We start from the raw sequence: 18284 nt of genomic DNA on the forward strand, positions 1-18284 counted from the left end.
AGGCCAGAATGCAGTGGACGGCCAACAGTGTTCAACGTGTTGCACTATGCCCTGATCGTGCTCCACAAACACTTTGCTGGGTGGCCTTCCTGCCTGTTCAACCACCAGGTGGTGGATTCCTCCACGCAGTCTGCTGAGTCCAGTCTTCGGTCGTAACCCTGACCAGGAGGAGCGAGGGGTTACTAGTACTTGCTCAAGGCACCACCCCAGGCTAGTAGAGGGAAGGAGATGCCTTAATACTCCATTGCATGGCAGTCAAGGATGGCACATGCCCACTCAGGGGTTTCATTAATGGCCAGCACCTGGCACAAAATCCAGCTGTGATCAGCTTGGCGCCAGTTACTTTTCAAAGTTCCTCAACCAACAATGCTAGTGGATTTCCTATTTTCCAAGACCTTTTCTTTCTTATGGTTATCAGTAGTTATTTTTATGTTCTTTTACACTTTTTACTGTGTTTGTGTACTCGTAGCAGCTTTATGGCCTTGACCTTCAAATCATGTCAGCTACACTGTATGAAAGCTCGACATTGATCAGCTGCTTGTCACGGCAACGTTGGGGTGCCAGAAAGCTTGCTTTTGATTCATTACAGTTCAAAATGAAGTTTTGCTAATGAGGAGCTCGCACGCAATAGACCACGCCAGCATTTGGTAGACAGAGGACAGAAAATAAAGTGAAATATAGCCGCTAGTGGCGATAAAGGGCCCTCGTGCATGAGAACACGGCGAAAACAATAGGGCATTGTACCCAGGGCCAAGCCTCTATCCCTGAGTAGCAGTGGCCAGGACTGATGCGTGTACCAAATTTCAAGTCAGTTTTTCAGCAATGGAATCATTACTGTCCAGGTCCAAATGGCGCTACACGGGAGGCTCACTTTGGGCATGGGGATATCATCAGAACCCTGATGTATAACCTGTGAGGTTTTAGCTCTATCAGGCAATGCATGTTGAATTTATGACACACTTCCTGTTTGCATGGCGAAACATACAAATTTATTGGTTCGCTGTTTCAACATCATGCAAGATATCACAAATCCATTTCAGTTTTGTTCATCTTAATTGTTATCACCCATACACCTACCAATTTTGACAATGATAGGTGAAACTATATACCGGGCAGAAGTCTCAATGACGTGGGGGCGCTATGGAGTCCAATGGACACACCTGGGGTCAAGCCTCTATCCCTGAGTAGCGGTGGCCAGGACTGATGGGAGTACCAAATTTTATGAGCCAAAGTTTTTAGGCAATGGAATCATTACTGTCCAGGTCCAAATGGTGGTGCTATACCAGAGGGTCAAATTGGGCAAGTAGATATCATCACACCACCACCCTGGGGGCATTTCAGTGTGGTGTTCTATGACGTAGGTGTGGTTGGAAAGGGGTGAGAACACGTCAGAAAATGGCTACCTCTGTGAGTTAGGCCGGTGAAAGGTGGTCTCCACAAGGGACTGGAGCGGTTCAGGTTGTGGTTTTGGTTGTTTTTATCTCCGGCCCCAGCTCCGCCTTCTCTGGAACTACCAATGCCAATGCCACAGAGACCCCCTCATTCCAACAAATATTGAACCACACACAGACACAGAGACACCATTTGCGTTGGGGAACACAGCTCACTCTCTCTCTCTCTCTCTCTCTCTCTCTCTCTTGTTCTTGACTGTCTGAAAGACACACAGAGACACAGGTTAATAGACATGTCCCCGCTGCCACAGCCACTGACATCAACCAGGTTACTGAAGTCCCCACCCCAATTTTTTTCTTTGACTAAAATACTGTTGGTTGCTGTATCACATTAAAGGTAACATAAAGGAGAAAGTGGTGATTAAAATCTGGTTTCTTCCTTTTTTCAAGGTATGTTGATTGACGATGAAGGCACATTTCCCATAGCTTTCATTTGGCTCAGATCCTCAGTCGTTTCATATCTTTCTTTCTTTTATTAAGCTTGCAAGACAATACAATACTCATAAGGCACAGGCAGCTAATGCTGGCGTTGTGACCCACACACAAAGTCATAGACATAACATTAATACACAGGATTCTCCAAAAATGCTAGATAAACATTAAATACAATCTAAAATATCTCCAATAGTCTAAAATATCTATCAGGCATTCCAGTTCGACAGTCTCTGCTTGAACACACTTATGCTGCGGGCTTGTTTTACTGACTGGGGCAGTTCGTTCCAAAGTCGGGATGCGTAAGGAATGAAGCTGGACTTGTATGTCTGGGTCCTACAGCGAGGTAAGTGGAGGTGCGTAGAGTTGTGAAACTCTAAACGTGTGACTCTTTGCTCTCCTCGTGTGATGGGTATCAGTGGTTGGAGGTGAAGGGGAAATAAGCCATTTACCAGTTTATACATGAGAACCATGGAGTGGAAGTGTCTTCTGGTTGATAGGCTGTCCCATCCGAGCTCCTGCATAACGACGCTCTAGGGTGTACGTTTCGCGGCTCCGGTGACAAGGCAGGCAGCTTGGTAGTGGACACGCTCCAACATCTTACTGGATGAAGAAGCAAAGTCCCCTAGCAGTACAGAAGCGTACTCCAATTTTGGTCGAATCATTATGTTGTACGCCATCTCTATTGCCTCCCGGGATAGCTTGCCTCGATGTTTCCACAGGAATCCCAGAGTTCTCCTGGCCTTGTTGGATATGGTCTGGATGTGTTCAGCCCAACGTAAGGTCTGGTGGATGGTGGTGCCCAGGTGGGTATAGAACAGCACTTGTTCGACTATCTGTCTTGCAATGTAGATAGGGGGGAGCTGTACTTTACTCTGAGGGGACTTAATGCACAGGACCTTGCATTTGTCCGGATGGAGCAGCAGGCCCCAGTCAAAGAACCAAGTGGAAACAAGCTGAAGGTTGATGTTTGTTGTGTTGGCCACTTCCTGGGCTGTTGGTCCAGACTTGGATAGCGACGTGTCGTCAGTGAAGCAGTCGATGTTGGAGGAACAAGGTAGGTCTTTTATATCATTGATAAACACAAGGAATAGTAGTGGTCCCAAAATACTTCCTTGTGGTACACCTGCCTGTGTGCGCCCCCAAGAAGATGCTACACCATTAATCACAACTCGTTGCTGTCGGCCCGTGAGATAATCTGCAAACCACTTGTTAAGGGATCCCTTGACTCCGTAACGGGAGAGTTTATAGGTGAGACCATCATGCCACATGGTGTCGAATGCTCGACGAACATCTAGAAATACAGCAGCAGTACAGGAAATGTTAGGATCATCATCAATGGACTTAGCCCATTCATCTGCTAGCCGTATAAGCTGCAGTACTGTTCCGTCCCCTTTCTTGAAGCCTGACTGGTTGATGTTAATCAGGTTGTTGTTCATAAGGTAGGTGTAGAGATGATTATGAACAAGTCTCTCCAGGACCTTGGGAACTGTAGGAAGTAGGGCAATGGGCCTGTAGTTGGAGGGATCAGTGCGATCACCCTTCTTATACACTGGTGAAACATTGCACTGTTTCCACTCTGCTGGGAACTGGCCTGTTGAGAGTGAAAAGTTGAACAGATCACACAGGGAGGTGCAGATGACTGGTGCTGCCTCCTTAAGCAATCTGTTGGATATCCCGTCAGGACCAGGAGCCTTGTTGGAACGAAGTCCTTGTAGGACACCTTGGACTTCCTCCACTGATACTACAATTATATTGAGTTCTTCGTTGGTAAACATAGGAAGTCTGATACTGTCAGGGTGGGTAGCTTCCCTTGTGACATTGACAAAGATAGTGTTGAACAGTTCAGCCTTGTCCTTGTCCTTAGCCACCACTGAGCTGTTAGCAGAGAGTGCTGGGATACCAGTCTTACCCTTCCCGGTTGTTTGTTTGAGTACTGACCAGAACTGATGAGCACCTTCAGTGGATTTCAGTCTCTCGCTTACGGTGGCGTAGTGTTCGGCCTCAGCTTAGCGAAGGTCTTTAGTCAGGCGATTTTTGGCCTTAACGTAGCTTTTCCAGTTTTCGTTTGATGGAGATGACTTAAAAGTGTTATACAGTTCAGTTTTGTGTCCGATTGCCTCCAATAGCTCAGAGGTGACCCAGGGCTTACGTGCAGCTGTAACCTTAATGTTCTTGTTGGGAATAGTGTTTTTAGCTACGTTTAGGAACTTAGCCTTCCAACCATTCCACCTCTCGTCTATGGAGCCATGCATACAGGAGTTCTAATTAACCTTACTTAATTCAGTCCTAAAGCAATCATGATACCAAGATGGCGGTGTGCACACACGCAGCGGCTTCTCTCTGTCCCGACAGAACAGTGTTTTTGTGTTTTAACAGTGTGTATCTGTTCGTCTTTGTCGTGTCCATCAGTCTCAAGGCGCACATACTCCCGTGAGTTTCTGTTCGACATCCGCAGAACTATATTCACGGATATAAATCCAGCGGACGTGGAAGTGCTATGCGGCTACGGTTTGCTCCGGAGCCCTGCTCAACCACCGACCCCCACTCCCGCATCCAGCCCGCAGTGGAAGCGCCGCAGGCGGAACATGCGGAAGCAGAAGAGAGGCAAGCGCGGAGGTATCTGAGCTAGGCTAGCGGCTAGCCTTCACCGGCCGGCTATCCCTACCATCACTCTGGCCAACATACGCTCGCTGGACAACAAGCTGGATTATGTCCGCCTGCTCTGCTCATCTTTTAAGTCTGTGAGTGAGTGCTGTGTCCTTGTGTTTGTGGAAACATGGCTTAATGACAGCGTCCCAGACTGTGCCATTCAGCTAGCCTGGCTAACATGCTACCGGTCAGACAGAGCACTAGTTGAGGGGGGGAAGACTCTGTGTTTACCTCAGTGATGCCTGGGGCTGTGATGCTGTTGTGGTCTGCAAATGCTGCTCACCTCTGGTGGAGTTTGATTATTAAGTGCCGGCCATTCTACCTGCCGAGGGAATTTACAGCCATATTGCTGGTAGCATTATACATCCCTCCCGGCTCCAATAACAGAAGTGAAGCACTGAATGAACTCTATCAGCACATCAGTGAGCAGCAGACAGCCCACCCAGATGCTTTCCTCATCCTGGCTGGGGATTTCAATCATGCAAACCCCAAAAGCGTGTTTCCAAAACTATATGGACATATCAACTTTCCCACACGTGGAAACAATACTCTGGGACAATGTTTACACCATGCATAATGATGCCTACAAAGCCCTACTCCTCCCCCACCTTGGGGCCTCAGATCACTCCACTGTTATGCTAATGCCAGCATACAGGCCACTGGTTAAAGTCACCAAACCAGCTACAAAACAGATATGTGTGTGGCCAGAGGGGTCCTCAGAGACACTCCAGGACTGTTTTTCCACCACTGACTGGAGCATGTTCAGACAGGCGGCCACCTACAGGAACATCACAGATCTTCAGGAGTACACGGAGACCGTCACTGCCTACATGAGGAAGTGCATGGACGATGTCACGGTCACCAGAACCATCTCCATTCGGGCCAATCAGAAGCCATGGCTGACAGGGGAAGTCCATAGGCTCCTGTGGGCTTCGAACTCCGCCTTCAGAGCTGGGGACAAGGTGGGCCTGAGGACAGCTAGGGCCAATCTGTCATGAGGCATCAGGGTGGCCAAGAGACAGTATTCCAGGCACATTGCTGACCATTTCAACGACAGCAGAAACACCAGGAACCTGTGGCGGGGGATTCAGACCATCACAGACTACAAGCCCTCGCCGCAGACCTGTGACAACTCCACGTCTCTGCTGAATCAGTTGAACGACTTCTTTGCTCACTTTGAGGCAGACAACAGCACCACGGCACAGAAGACCCCACCACCTCCCGGCGACCAGGTGTTGACACTGTCCCCAGACAGCATGAGGAGAGCTCTCAGGACGACAAATGCACGAAAAGCCCCGGGTCCTGATAACATTCCTGGTTGTGTCCTGAGAGACTGTGCCGAGGAGCTCACAGATATCTTTACAGACATCTTCAACATCTCATTGAGCCAGGCTGTTGTCCCCACATGCCTCAAAACCACCACCATCATCCCGGTCCCAAAGAAGCTGTCTCCCTCCTGCTTCAATGACTACCGCCCTGTTGCACTCACTCCCATCCTCATGAAGTGCTTCGAGCGGCTAGTCATGCGGCATATCAAGTCTGCCCTCCCCCCCGCCCTGGACCCTTTCCAGTTTGCATATCAGTCCAACCGTTCGACCGATGATGCCATCTCCACTGCCCTCCACTCAGCCCTCACCCACCTGTAGACAAAAGACTCATATGTCAGAACGCTGTTCATAGACTTTAGCTCAGCATTCAACACAATCATTCCTCAGCAGCTCATTCACAAACTGGACCAGCTGGGACTCAACACCTCCCTGTACAACTGGCTGCTGGACTTCCTGACAGGGAGACCACAGACTGTACGGGTCGGCAGCAACTCCTCCAGCACCATCACACTGAACACGGGGGCCCCCCCCAAGGATGTGTGCTAAGCCCCCTCCTTTTCACTCTGCTGACCCACGACTGCACACCAACATCCAGCTCAAATCTCTTCATTAAGTTTGCGGATGGGGCGGCACGGTGGTGTAGTGGTTAGCACTGTCGCCTCACAGCAAGAAGGTCCTGGGTTCGAGCCCCGGGGCCGGCGAGGGCCTTTCTGTGCGGAGTTTGCATGTTCTCCCCGTGTCCGCGTGGGTTTCCTCTGGGTGCTCCAGTTTCCCCCACAGTCCAAAGACATGCAGGTTAGGTTAACTGGTGACTCTAAATTGACCGTAGGTGTGAATGGTTGTCTGTGTCTATGTGTCAGCCCTGTGATGACCTGGCGACTTGTCCAGGGTGTACCCCGCCTTTCGCCCATAGTCAGCTGGGATAGGCTCCAGCTTGCCTGCGACCCTGTAGAAGGATAAAGCGGCTAGAGATAATGAGATGAGATGAGATGAGATGAGATGAGATGAGATGAGATGAAGTTTGCGGATGACACTACTGTGGTGGGTCTCATCAACAATGGCGATGAGACAATCTACAGGAGTGAGGTGAGCCGCTTGGCCATGTGGTGCAAGGACAACAATCTCCGTCTGAACGTAGAGAAGACGAAGGAGATTGTTGTGGACTTCAGGAGAGAGCACACCCAGCATGCTCCACTATCTATCGACGGTGCTGCAGTGGAGAGGATGAGTAGCACCAAGTTTCTGGGTGTGCACATCTCTGAAGACCTGTCCTGGAGCAACAACACCGCATCACTGGCCAAAAAAGCCCAACAGCGTCTGTACCTCCTCCGCAAACTGAGGAGAGCAAGAGCCCCGGCCCCCATCATGCACACTTTCTACAGAGGCACCATCGAGAACATTCTGACCAGCTGCATCACCGTGTGGTACGGCACCTGCACCGTGTCCTGCTGCAAGACTCTGCAGCGCATCGTGAGAGCAGCTGAGAGGATCATTGGTGTCTCTCTCCCTTCTCTAATGGATATTTATAACTCCCGCCTCACCCGCAAAGCCATCAGGATTGCAGGTGACCCCATCCACCCATTTCACAGCCTCTTGCCATCGAGGAGGAGACTGTGGAGTCTCCGGGCCAAAACCAGCAGGCTCAAGAACAGTTTTTCTCACCAGGCAGTCAGGAGGCTCAACTCCCTCCCTGTTCTGCCCTTCCTCCCCCCTCTGCCCCACAGATTCTGCTTGCACACACCCCTGCCCCCCCTTCAGCATCTGACATGTCATCCTCACAGTCCCCCCCCCCCCCCAAACACACACACATCTCATCGTTCATTAACACACTGAACTCAGGGACCGCACATCTTACTTTACCTCACTCATTTGCACTATTCTGCACTACCTCATCTTAACAGCTGCTAGTTTGTTTATACTGCTTATTTCATGTTTACCTGCTATACCTCAGGTGCCCTTGACTGTTTGTTTATTTGAACCAATTTGTGTGTGTGTGTTATTTGAACCAATTTGTGTGTGTGTGTGTGTGTGTGTGTGTGTGTGTGTGTGTGTGTGTGTGTGTGTGCGTGCGTGTATATTATATATGAGTGTTTAGTCTATGTCTAGTTTCATATATGAAACGGGAAGTCCTTGTGTGGCAAGCTGAGCGAGGAAGTAAGACACGCCATGGCAAAGGACCCCGGCGAGCCTTCTATCCCACTGCCCAAGCAACTGGTAATCATCGCTGCCCAGTTAACATCTATAAAGCATTCGCCAGCCGCCAGCCAGAAGCAGCAAAGAATCCAGAATCCCTGGTTTTTCTGGTGATTAACCATAAGAGAAAGGAAAACTCGCAGATTTAGTTCAGCAATGGAGCCCTGGGCAAAAACGTGATCGAGAAGTTTATTCTGAACGCTGCTAAAGCTGCAGGTTTGCCAGGCAATGTAAGCAACCATTCCATCAGGAAAACCTGTATCTTCTGTCTGATGGACGCTGAGATTGCGGAGAATTATGTGGCTCAACTCAGCGGGCACAAAAACCTGAAAAGTCTAGATGCCTATAAATCTGCTTCTGCTGGTCATCAAAGGAAAATGTCAAAGGTTCTCTCCAGATTCATAGGCTTCTGACAAGTTTGTAGCAGGTTTGTTCCAAATACGGATTTCCTTTCACGTGTCCTCATTTTGTTAGAATTTTGTAAAGAAAAAATTATACATATTATTTACTACGATGAAAGCACCTGGTTTTAAAAATAAATTATTTACTATGGGGCGGCACAGTGATGTAATGGTTAGCACTGTTGCCTCACAGCAAGAAGGTCCTGGGTTCGAGCCCAGCAGCCAGCGAGGGCCTTTCTGTGTGGAGTTTGCATGTTCTCCCTGTGTCCGCATGGGTTTCCTCCGGGTGCTCCGGTTTCCCCCACAGTCCAAGGGCATGCAGGTTAGGCTAATTGGTGGCTCTAAATTGACTGTAGGTGTGAATGGTTGTCTGTGTCTATGTGTCAGCCCTGTGATGACCTGGCGACTTGTCCAGGGTGTACCCTGCCTTTCGCCCATAGTCAGCTGGGATAGGCTCCAGCTTGCCTGCGACCCTGTAGAACAGGATAAAGCAGCTAGAGATAATGAGATGAGATGAGTTTACGTCAATCCAAGCAATTTCAAGGTCTGGTAACATTATTAAGGATACAAAGGATTCCTGATCTCCCATAGCCTAAATTGTAGCCATAGCTGAATTGATGACCGAGCCTAAATGAGTAGCCTTAATCAAAATGTGTAGTCCGCTACACGTTACAACAAATTATACAAATTACTGACGCTTTGGTAACATTACCACAAGCCTACAGCTTTACATAGCCAGCTACTCTGTGGGATAACACATCAATTTGTGTGCAAGTTAGCTTATGCCGTTGAACTGTTACAATTTTACCTCAGCTGGATTTCTGTTACAGCAATGCTACATCTAGCAACAACTTCAGCTGAGTGATTGGCGCTGTACTGAGCTTTCTCCTGCTAGCATTGGCTGCAGTAGGCTACGGTTGGTTAGGTCAACCTCTACATCTCAGTACAGTACAATGTTATGTCATATACAACATCACAAAATGTAGCTTACACATTTAAAGTGTGATAGGCCTCATCAAGGACAATGATGAGTCAGCCTACAGGGAGGAGGTGGGCCACCTAGCTGTGTGGTACAGCGAGAACAACTTGCTGCTCAACACCAATAAGACCAAGGAGCTCATCGTGGACTTCAGGAGGAATACTGACACACACACACACACACACACACACACACACACACACACACACACACACACACACACACACACACACACACATCCACATCAATGGTGCAGAGTGTGTGACCAGCTTCAAATTCCTGGGGATCCACATCTCGCAGGACCTAACCTGGACAACCAACTGCTCCAACTTGGTCAAGAAGGCTCGCCAGGGTCTCTTTTTCTTGAGGACTCTGAAGAAAAACCACCTCTCTTCAGACATCCTGGTGAACTTCTACCGCTGTACCATCGAGAGCATCCTAACCAACTGTATTACAGTCTGGTATGGGAACTGCTCTGTCTCGGACCGGAAGGCACTGCAGAGGGTGGTGAAGATCACCCAGCGTGTCATGGGAGTCTCACTTCCTGCTATTAAGGACGTCTACAGGAAGCGATGTCTCAGGAGAGCCATAAACGTCAACAAAGACTCCTGCCATCCAGCACACAAACTGTTCACTCTCCTGCCCTCTGGAAGGCGCTACAGGAGCTTTCAGACCAAAACCACCAGGTTCAGGAACAGTTTTTTTCCTTCAGCTGTCTCACTGCTGAACTCCGACCCCCTCCCCCCCATGGTCTCCCCCTCCACACACACACTCACCAACTCCCCCTCCCCCAACAAACTGAATTGACTTGAACTGACTTCACTATCACTATTTGCACTACTGTTTATTCATACCATGTTTTGTATATACTGCAAATATTTATATATCATACCATTGCACTATAGTTCATTCCAATTGCACATTGTACATACTATAAATATCTATCATATAATTATACCATTCTATACCCTGTAATTCCTGTACATTTTATATTTATGTATGTTGTTCCTCAGCTCCACCAATCAAACTACTGGGAAGGCTATCACCAGAGTTGTTTCGGGGTGGATCCAGGAAAATGGGAAGGGGGGGGCGTCAACCCAGTAAGGTCAGGTGTCTGGGAGCCGCCAAAGGCCCCTGGAAGCGCGTCAGTTTTTAAATGCCCGGAGATGCATTTTGAGCTGTCAGAGACATGCTGTAAATGAAGTCTCTGAAAGAAAATGACCATATCAAAAAATGTTTTAAAAGTAGGAACTATCAAAACCATTTTATTAGTCACTGAAAATGATACTGTCAGAGTTACAGGTCTATGCACAGAACATAATTACAACTGATATATGGTCATATTTATGAAAGTTGTACTGTCATATAATGCATTACCACATGACACACTACAGTGTAGTACACGGACCACAAAACACCTTATATCAATACATTATTACTATTTCAGCAACTGCAATCTGAGCTCCTGCTCAGGACATTCAATGCACATATACAGTCAAGCCGGAAAATCTGCACACCCCTTCACCTTCTCCACATTTTATTATGTTACAGACTTATTCTACAATAGATTGAGTTCATTTTTTGTCACAAAATTCTACACAAAGTAGCCTATAATGACAAAGTGAAAGCATGCTTTTAGACATTTGTGCTAATTTATTAAAAATCAAAATGTAAAATATCATATGTACACAAGTGTGCACACCCTTTGATATGACACCCAAAAGTGAACTGAGGTGCATTTTGTTTCCACTGATACTGCTTAAGATGTATCTACAACTTAATTGGAATCCACCTGTGATAAATTCAATTGATTGGGCATGATTGGGGATTGCCAACACCTGCCTATATAAGGTCCCACAGTTGACAGTGCATGTCAGAGCAAACTCCGAGCCATGGGGTCAAAGGAATTATCTACAGACCTCAGAAACAGGATTGTGTCAAGACATAGGTCTGGAGAAGGGTACAAAAAAATTGCTGCAGCTTTACAGGTCTCAAAGAGCACAGTGGCCACCATCATTCATAAATGGAAAAAGTTTGGAACCACCAAGAATCTTCTTAGACCTGGCTGCCCGGCCAAACTGAGTGATCAGGGAAGACGGGCCTTGGCCAGGGAGGTGAACAGTAACCCAATGGTCACTCTGACAGAGCTCCAGCGTATCCTTGTGGAGATGGGAGAACCTTTCAGAAGATCAACCATCCAGGCAGCACTCCACAAATCAGGCCTTTATGGTAGAGTGGCCAGACAGAAGCCACTCCTTAGTAAAAGGCACATGACCGCCCGCTTGGAGTTTGCCAAAAGGCACCTAGAGGACTCTCAAACCATGAGAAACCAGATTCTCTGGTCTGATGAAACCAAAATTTAACTTTTTAGCCTGAATACCAAGCGTCATGTCTGGAGGAAACCAGGCATCGCTCATCCCTACAGTGAAGTATGGCGGTGGCAGCATCATGATGTGGGGATGTTTTTCAGCAACAGGAACGGGGCGACTAGTCCTGATAGAGGGAAAGATGAATGCAGCTAAGTACACCGAGATCCTTGAAGAAAACCTGCTCCAGAGCGCTCTGGACCTCAGACTGGGGCGAAGGTTTACCTTCCAACATGACAACGACCCGAAGCACACAGCCCAGAGAACGAAGGAGTGGCTTCAGAGAAAGTCTGTGAATGTCCTTGAGTGGCCCAGCCAGAGCCCAGACCTGAATCCAATTGAACATCTGTGGAAGGAGCTGAAAATGGCTGTGTACTGATGCTCCCCATCCAACCTGACGGAGCTTGCAAGGATATGCCAAGAGGAATGGGCAAAAATGTCCAGAAACAAGTGTGCCAAGCTCATAGCTTCTTTTCCAAGATGCCTTGAAGCTGTAATTGCTGCCAAAGGTGCATCAACCAAGTATTAGGCTAAGGGTGTGTACAGATATGTAACCCATAAATAACCTATTTTTGTCAGTAAAATAAAATTGCACAATTTCTAAAAACCTGTTTTCACTGCATAATTATCGGCGATTGTGCGTAGATGTTTGAGGCAAAAAAATAAACTCAATCTATTGTAGAATAAGTCTGTAACGTAATAAAACATGGAGATGGTGAAAGGGGTGTGCAGACTTTCCGGCTTGACTGTAAGACAGTGAATATACCCAGGGAAATTGAGGTAATGTAAGTGGCCACTTAAAACAGAGCTTAATACCGAGATAACTGTAAACAAAGACTGCAAGAGTTGCATGTCTATAATACAAAGTCACTAACTGCAATCTGAGCTCCTGAGTCTAACAGACTGAGATAACTATAAGATTGTGTGAGTTACATGTGAACAAGTCCTATAATAAGTCTTAGTTCCCAAGACCTGGGGGATTTCAAGCAGATTTTTTCAGAGCCGTTGCAAAAATCAACATCTTTCACAGACCTATCCAGCTGCTGTCGTAAAAATCAAAGTGAGGCTCACTTCAAAACGGCCAACACGTGTGTACGCAGTAAACCTGCTGCAGCATCTTATCATTCTGGCTTGTGAGCATGTGTGTTAACGATACCATAAACATAAAAGGTTGGTGCACATCCTTTACATGTAGTCTACAGCGCAGTCTGGAAATACAGCATGTTATGTTGATGCACTAAGTTCCCACACCCCGTTAAAATCCAACAGAACTCGCCCAGCTTGCTTTTCACTGCATTCGTGTCACGAGCGAAAAACCTAAACTATATGTCCTACTCATCTCATCTCATTATCTGTAGCCGCTTTATCCTGTTCTACAGGGTCGCAGGCAAGCTGGAGCCTATCCCAGCTGACTACGGGCGAAAGGCGGGGTACACCCTGGACAAGTCGCCAGGTCATCACAGGGCTGACACATAGACACAGACAACCATTCACACTCACATTCACACCTACGGTCAATTTAAAGTCACCAGTTAACCTAACCTGCATGTCTTTGGACTGCGGGGGAAACCGGAGCACCCGGAGGAAACCCACGTGGACACGGAGAGAATGTGCAAACTCCACACAGAAAGGCCCTCGCCGGCCCCGGGGCTCGAACCCGGACCTTCTTGCTGTGAGGCGACAGCGCTAACCACTACACCACCGTGCCGCCCCTACTGTATATGTCCTACTATTAAATATAAATTTATAGCATAAAAACTTCAGCTCAATCCCACATAACAGTTTATTTTGTTTAGAGGCGGAATGAGCCAGAATGCCATTGGAATGAAAATTCTTCGTATATTCCGGGATATTCGAAGTGCATTCTAAAAATTCTGAATGCATTCTGAGTGCATTCCAAACACCCGGGCCAATTCTTGTGGCCGGCCCGAATGTTTTGCTCGTGCTCAAAACATTTGAGGTGCATTCGAAGAGGAGAAATATCGAACGACATTCGAAGTGTATTCTAACTGCATTTAATACAGCATTCTAAACATTCTGATTGCGTTTGAGGGAAAAATCAAGATGGCAAACCACTTCAAATCCTGCCAGAATGTCCCGAATGTGCCGGAATGCCGTCGGAATGAAAATTCTTTGCATGTTCCGGGATATTCAAAGTACATTCTAAGTATTCGAGCTGAATTCTTAGACGTTCAAAACATATTCGGCGGCTATTCTAGGAGCGTTCTGACTGCATTTGAGGTGAATTCGTACAGCATTCGAGGCACCTTCCGACCAGACTTCGAGTGGTATTCGGGCAGCAATCGAACCGCGCTTGTACAGCATTCGAAGTGCATTCTTAACATTCTTACTGCATTCTAACAGCATTCTAGGTATTCCTACTGTGTTCCAACTACATTTGAACTGCATTCAAAAGCTAATATACCCGGAATGTGCAAGAATCATTCGAGGCGGGTTCGAAGCACATTCTAAGTATTTGAACGGCATTCTTACAAAGCTGTAAGAATGCTGGTTCTGCTTGATTCCTGCTAATTCTGAATAAGTGTGACGGGGGCCTTATGAATTTAAAAATAAAAAAAATTAAATAAAAATGGTGGGCATATCACGGTATCTGCAATATATGACTTGTAACCACGTGATCAAAATGTGCTACGTCATGAGCATCTGACATGATGGTGGATATACAAAACACCTAGGATGGCAGCCACTGAAAGTGTGTCTGTAAACAATGCTAAATTTTCTCAGTATTACATGATTTGAACGGTCGAGCAAAGATTCGATACAAAGTGAAGATAGATATGTATGGTTTTGACCCATATTATTTTAAAAAAGTCAGACTTTTCTGAAGATAAGACGCTTCTACTGACCATCAAGTACTTAGATATTGCGTTCTATCTGGTTTGGCTGCTGAAGAATCAAGTCTGACCTTGGATGAAACATAACCCATTTTCTGAGTGGGTGCCCAGTCTGGATTGTTTCTATCATACAGTATAATTTTGCTGGTGCTCCTAGAAGCGAAATGGTAATACACATGTGAACCACGACAAGAGAACGCTCATTTCATAGCAAAAAAATTTTAGCAACATGAAATAAAATTCTTCCATGATATGATATCTTTTGAATCTCACCTGAGATAAAATGATTGCTGCAAAACACGAGCTGTTTTGGTTTTAGCCTCCGTTAGATCAGCCCTGCCGATGTTGTTCAGCCATGCTCATCTCCTCTCCTCTCCGTACTAAGCCTCAGAGTTTCCTCGCCCTCTTTCAGAATCACGGACGGAATTCTAAAAAATCAGAACATGCCACGGTCACGAGTACTGTTGTGACCACAACTATACATAGCACAAAGATATGGCATAGCTAAAAGAATGCTTAAAGCAGTGGAAAAACAGAGAGTTGCGCACACGTGACTATGTTTTGTATGGAATGTGGCTTGACCCTCCATTTGTATCTCCACCAACATGGCTGACATCCGGGTTTTTATTTTGCTTTGACATCACTTGCAAGTCAAGGATACTAAAACTTTTTTTTTTGGAACAGGGGCACCCCCCCCTTTAAATCTGCACCGGTGTTCTAGAACATCTCTGCTATTGGCCTGAGCCCCTCTTAATGTGACCCACAAAACAATACACGAGGCGTCTGCTGAAATCCGGTCGATGTTTTGGTCTGGGATTTTTTTTCGGTGTTTTTTGGTTAAAAATGGGGACATTTCCAGGGACAGCTCCAGCTGGGGACAGGCCACCAAAAACAGGGACTGTCCCCAGAGAACGGGGATGTCTGGTCACCCTACTGAAAAAGCCACACTCACTTTATATCCCATCAGTTAGCTGGCTAGCAAATATGCATTGATTTATACTATATTTACGCTAAATGTAACATTCAGATTGGAGATCAAAAGCTGCTTTTTAAAAAAATATCCATTGTCTGATTTTTGGGGATGAACAACCATTTCTCTCTTTTCTGGTTAAAGTTCTTTGGTGTTTTTTCATGCTAATGAATGACAGGAATTTTACACATGTACCCATGAGAAATATTACATGGTTAAAGGGAGCAAAAGAGTTCCTGGGGACTGAGAATGAAAAAAAAATTCTATAGATTTTTATATACATAAAAGAGCAACTGGCAATTATTTATTCTTAGGGGTGTCAATAACTTTGATGCATATTCTTGTAAGACGATAACTAATTAAAAAGAGCATTTCCATAGAATAAGAATTTTTGTTGTTAGAACAAAGAAATAATTTCAGTTGTTTGAGCAAGCTTTGAGAGAAGACCAGGGGTGCAGATCCAATGTCAGGATTTGGGGGGGGGGGGGGGCACAAAAGTGATTTTATTTTTTTTGCCCGTATGCAACTCATACCATGCAACCATAAATCACAACTTCGTAGAGGCTCGCCACATCATTCAAAAAGTACTGCACAGGGAATCATTTGTCTGAAAATACATTTGTTTGTACAATTTTGAATAATTTAGGGAATTTTTATTGGGGGGGGGACAATTCATGTTTTTCAGAAATTGGGGGGGGGGTCATGTCCCCCCCCGGGATCTGCACCCATGGACAAGACCTATCATTATAGGTCAAGTGTCACTATTAAAACAGTAGATTGGGTTTATCGCAACTCTTGAGTCAACAGTGCGAGTTCAAATTCCTCTTTTTGGACAATAAACCTGTTTACTAAATCAAGTCTGCAAACATTTTCCCCAAATAAGCATCAAGTGATTGCTTGAGGATTTTTTTTTTGTAAAATATTTATTAGAAGTGTTTTTTCAAATCTGTAAGCTCTAGTATAACATACTGTACAATTGTGTTTGAAAAGGAAATATAAGCTGTATCTAACCAATCATTTATAGTCGTGAAAAAATGAGTACATTCCATGGAAATTGTAGACTTTTCTCAAACATTTCACCCTTCTGATACAGTGCTGACAAATACAGGTGATCTACTTAAACAAAACAAGGAAAATTAGCCCTTTCAGTCATTTATTCAACTTCAGTATCAATGGATATAATATTCTTCTCTGGAGAAAGTAAATACACCCTTGGCTTCAGAAACTAGTATTGCCCACTTTCACAGAAATAACTTCTTGTAGGCATTTTGTATAATTGTACAGTCTCTGACATCGACTTACTGAAATTTTTGACCACTCTTCCATGCAAAATTCCTTCAGTTGCAAGATGTTTGAGGGTTTTCTTGCGTGTACTGCCCTTTTCAAATCTCCCCACAACATTTCAATGGGGTTCAAATCTGGGCTTTGACCAGACCATTCCATAACCCTCCATTTCATCTTTTTGAGCCACTGCTTGGTGGATTTGCTCATGTGCTTAGGATCATTATCTTGTTGAAAGGTCCACCTCCGGTTCAATGTCAACTTTTGAACAGATGGCCTCACATTATCTTCAAACACTCCTTGATATATGATTCAGAATTCACAGCTGAATCAGTGAATGCAAGCTTCTCAGGCCCAGAGGGAGCGAAGCAACTACCAACCATAACATTTCCACCCCCATGCTTCACAGTTTGAGTTCTTCACCTGAAAAGCCATCTTTGTTCCGCACCACACATGTACTCTTAAAGGCCAATTTATGCTGACAACCCAGTCCTCGCAGATAGCGTCGCAGTGTCTGCGTAGCCCCCCCCCACCTTCGCAGACGCTCTGCACGCACCTCCCAAAAATTGTGACCACCGCAGAAGCCTCGCAGACAGCGTCGCAGACTAGAGGGCTCTGATTGGTCCACTGTACATCCGCTGTACACGCACTTCCGCTTCCCTACTTTCCCGGTTTGGTTTGTTTTCACGACCGGCATTTTTAAAAACACGAGCGAAGATGGAGCAGTACGAAGAGCGGTTGATTGAGGAAGTACGTACATCTATACGACTCCAGTTCTAGTCATTATAAAAAAAAAAAGTTCTAGTCATTATAAGTAACCGGAGGATAAACACTCCACTAACCACACCCACCAACTACTCCTAGCGACTTCGCGCCCCCTTGTGTTGTGCCGGTGAATAACATCGCGCACACCTATTACTCCCCGCTCAACGATAAATTACAACTGTCTGCAAAAAGCTATCTGCGAAAGCCTTGTCGCAAGAGCATGCAGAGGCCTACTGTGGCCAAACAACTCTACCTTTGATTCATCTGTCCAGAGCACATTATTCCAAAAGACCTGGTCTTTGCCTATATGTTCATTGGCAAACTGTAGTCTTGCTTTATCGTTCCTTTTGGACAGCAAAGGCTTTTTCCTGGCACGCCTCCCATGCAGGTCAAATTTATCCGATCTCTTTCTGATGGTAGACGTATGCACTTTCACACCAACAATTGCAAGAGTTACCTGCAGATCCAGTGATGAAATTTTGGGGGTCCTTGCAGACTTCTTTTAGCATCAAACAGTCTGCTCTTGGGCTGAATTTGCTGGGGGCAGCCAGCCCTGGACAAATTGGCAGTTGTTTGAAATCTACGCCACTTGTTGATGTTCCTTACAGTGG

The sequence above is a fragment of the Neoarius graeffei genome, chromosome 8 (genome assembly GCF_027579695.1).
Source record: "Neoarius graeffei isolate fNeoGra1 chromosome 8, fNeoGra1.pri, whole genome shotgun sequence".
In the NCBI taxonomy this organism is placed as follows: Eukaryota; Metazoa; Chordata; class Actinopteri; order Siluriformes; family Ariidae; genus Neoarius; species Neoarius graeffei.